This window comes from Echinops telfairi, unplaced genomic scaffold, assembly GCF_000313985.2.
Source record: "Echinops telfairi isolate 266 unplaced genomic scaffold, ASM31398v2 ScPeMD7_6;HRSCAF=24_1, whole genome shotgun sequence".
Classification (NCBI taxonomy): Eukaryota; Metazoa; Chordata; class Mammalia; order Afrosoricida; family Tenrecidae; genus Echinops; species Echinops telfairi.
This window is the reverse complement of record NW_022103903.1, coordinates 21,976,330-21,980,165: the sequence shown is the minus strand read 5'-3', so window position 1 is coordinate 21,980,165 and position 3,836 is coordinate 21,976,330. Positions and strand designations below refer to the sequence as shown.

General features: G+C 44.4%; 2 protein-coding genes across 3 annotated transcripts in view; one reads left to right on the top strand and one right to left on the bottom strand.

Moving 5' to 3' along the window:
- CMSS1 (cms1 ribosomal small subunit homolog) overlaps positions 1–3,836 on the bottom strand; it is a 477,754-nt gene that overhangs the window by 155,554 nt on the left and 318,364 nt on the right. The gene's annotated exons all lie outside the window — the stretch shown is intronic.
- FILIP1L (filamin A interacting protein 1 like) overlaps positions 1–3,836 on the top strand; it is a 347,454-nt gene that overhangs the window by 32,998 nt on the left and 310,620 nt on the right. The window lies entirely within an intron of this gene.

The window sequence follows — 3,836 nt, the reverse complement described above, 5'->3', positions numbered from 1 at the left end:
CAAGACAGAGCAAAACAAAGCGACAAAAGAAAACAAAACAACCACAAAAGCTAAAAAACCAATGACAAAAAAAGAACAAAAGTCTATAAATAGTTCAAGATCTGTTTGCTGACCTTTAGGAGTGTTTTCTGGTCGAGTCTGATGGGGTGCCATGCCCTAGCCCCAAAGTCTATTTTTGGTACGCCCTCGGGACTTCCTTGCTTTGGTCCCCTTGCTATTCCGTTGCATGCCCTTAGTGTTTTGCCTCGGTGTGGTGGGGTCAGATTGGGCACAATTCCCATGCTGTGTCTCCAGTGTGGCTCCCTGTAGTGCTTTGAGTCAGTGAGAGATGTCGTGTCTTATACTGGGGCTGGCCCTATGGTCCTCTCTGTGCATTGGCTGCTCTGAGTGGGAATACTGTCCTCAAGGCTTTGTGGGCCAGGATCTGCTCCACTCTCTCTTCCTCCCCCTTCATTTGCTCCCATATGTTCTGATCAGACATGTCCCTCTCCCTGAGCTGTACCTTCAGTGCTGTCCTCTGAAGTAAATTCTTCTGAGAGGAGGAGCAGCTGTCCACATAGTTCGAATAGGGGCCAGCCCCTCAGACGTTTCCACTGGTTCCCTGCCTCATGCCGGTATGGGTATGTTCATGCACCAATTTTTACTTCTGTGATCATATTGGGAAGGTGAGCATCACAGAATGCTAGGTTATTAGAACAAAGTGTTCTTGCATTGAGTGAGGACTTGAGTAGAGGCCCAATTATGACCTTGAGTAGAGGCCCAATATGACTTTCAATGCTGGCCTTCATAAAGCAGTGATAGGGAAACTTTCATATTTCATCCAAAATTAATTTCTCTCCAACCAAACCTAACCCAGTGCTCTAACGTAGATTCTGACTCATGTGATACTGAGGAACAGAGGCAAGCTGCACCACAAGGATTTTCGCAAGGTTGTTCATCTTTACAGAAGCAGACTGCTACGTCTTTCTCCAGTGCTGTGGCTGGGTTCAAAGTGCTGACCTTTCAGTTAGCGTTGACAGTGGAGCACTTAATCACTGTGCTACCAGGGCTCCTAAATCCCACTTAGAGTAAGCAAAACAGTATAAGCACTTCTGGGATGATAATATGAGCTAACTGCAAACTGCATTTTCATTCATAAAAGTAAGGTCCACCTGTATGCTGATGTTTATACATATGTGATTATGTACTTTAGAGATTATGATTACAGGGCCAAATCCCTTGTGTACATAGAGTAAAACCACAGAGGTTCCTGTTTATGAGGCAACACTGAGGCCATAAGCATCCTGCTTCCCAAAATGCCACATTGCCTTTCAATTATCAGTAGTTGCTCCCTTTAAGCAAACCACGGAGTCCGTGAAAGGCTTTCCTCTCACTCTTTGAGTTTCTCTAATTCCTCAAACCCCCAAACCAAACCCACTGCCACCAAAACCATTCCAACTTAGATGCCAAATCGCTATAGAGGCACAAAGACTCATCTTTCTTAAAGGAAGGTGCTTGTGGGTTTGAACTACTGACCTTGCAGTTAGCAACCCAATGCTTAACCCACAGCAACACTAATGCTCCTTAAGCACCTCAAAGAAAACCCAAAAGGCAAATTTGTAAACACCTTTGATTAGATTTTATATTTTGGCCCAATCTAACCAATTTTATTTGTCATAGCTTAAAAACATTTGCATACTTTTGAGCATGTGACCTGAAAAAACAAAACCCACAAAATCTATACCTATGAGGAGTAGGTGGCAAAGTGGTTGTGTTGGGCTGCTGACTTCAAGGCCAGCAGTTCTAACCACATGCATTCTAATGGAGAAAGACCTGGCTTTCTACTCCCGGAAAGGGTTACAGCCTTGAAAACCCACAGGGCAATTCTGCTCTATCCAACCCCACATGGTCATTATGAGTCGGAATCGACTTGATGGCAGTGAGTTTTTTTATCAGGAGTAGTAAAAAAATAAAGAGCCCTGGCGGTGTAGTGGGTAAGTGTTGGGCTGCGAGCCATGTTGTCAGTGGTTTGAAACCACCAGCGGCTCTGCTTTCTACTCCTGTAAACAGTTACAGTCTCAGAAACCCATGGAGACTTTCAAAATGAGCCACTCAAAAGGCTGGCATTACAACTACTCACACATATGTATTTAGTAAAGGTGGAGGCTTCTTTTAACTGCAGGATGTAGCTGTCTAGACCTGCAACAAATGAAGTAAGCAATGGGACAAAAGGTTTACCTTTAAACTTGAATATTCTTCTCTGGAATCCCTGATGGCATAGGGGTTATCCCTTGGGTGAGAATGACAAAGTCAGCAGTTTGAAAACCTTGGCTGCTCCGTGGGAGAAAGAGGGGGCTTTCAAATCCCATAAAGAGTTACAGTCTCTCCCCCCAGAAGAATTTATTTCAGAGGACAGCACTAAAGCTGCAGCTCAGGGAGGGGGACATGTCTGATCACAGCACACGGGAGCAAATGAAGGGGGAGGAAGAGAAAGTGGTGCACATCCTAGTCCACCAATCCTTGAGAATGATATTCCTGTTCAGAGCAGCCAATCCACAGAGAAGAGCATATAGCTGGCCCCACTATGAGACACGACGTCCCTCACTGACCCATAGTTCTACAGGGGACAACACTGGAAACACAGCATGGGAATTGTGCCCGATCTAATCCCACCGCACCGAGGCAAAACACTAAGGGCGTGCAACAGAACAGCAATGGGGAACAGAGAAACGAAGTCCCCAGGGAATACCAAAAATAGACTTTGGCGTCAGGGCTTGGCACACCATCAGATTCAACTGGAAAACACTTCTAAAGGCCAACAAACAGTCCTTGAACTAGCTACAGTCGTTTCTTTCTTTTTTAATTTTTTGGTCTTGTCATTGGCTTTTTTGTGTTGTTGTTGTTTTATTTTCTTTTGTTGCTTTGTTAGGCTCTGTCTTGTTTTTGTGCATCTAATTATCTCCACAGGTCTGTCTAAATAAGATAGGCTGGATGAATAATTTGGAGGAGAAAACAAAGGGACCGACAGTTCCAGGGGGTCCTGGGAGAGGGGGAAGTTGGGGGAAAGGAAGTGGTGTTAATAAACCCAGGGACAAGGGAACAACAAGTGATCCAAATCAGTGGTGAGGCGGGTGTACGAGGCCTGGTAGGGCATGATCAAAAGTAATGTAACTGAGAAGCATTACTGAAACCCAAATGAAGTTTAAGCATGATAGTAGGACAAGAGGAAAGTAAAAGGAAGTAGAGGAAAGAGCTAGGAGGCAAAGAGCATTTATAGAGGTCTAAATAGAGGCATTTACATATGTAAATATATTTATATATAATGATAGGGAAGTGGATCTATGTGCATATACGTATAGGTTTAGTATTAAGGTAGCAGATGGACATTGGGGCTCCACTTAAGTACTCCCTCAATGCAAAAAATACTTTGTTCTATTAAGTTGGCATTTCATGATGCATACGTTCCCAACAAAATCGCTGAAGACAAAGCCGGTGCATAAGCAAATGTGGTGAAGAAAGCTGATGGTGCCCAGATATAAAAAAATATAGTGTCTGGGGTCTTAAAAGCTTGAAGGTAAAAAAGCAGCCATCTAGCTCAGAAGCAACAAAGCCCACATGGCAGAAGCACACCAGCTTGTGCAATCATGAGATGTCAAAGGGATCGGGCATCAGGCATCATCAGGACAAAAAAATCCTATCATTGTGAATAAGGGAGAGTGCGGAGTGGAGACCCATAGGCCATCTGTAGGCAACTGGACATCACCTTATGGAAGGGTCACGGGGAGGAGACGAGCCAGTCAGGGTGCAGTGTAGCAACGATGAAACATACAACTTTCCTCTAGTTCCTAAATGCTTCC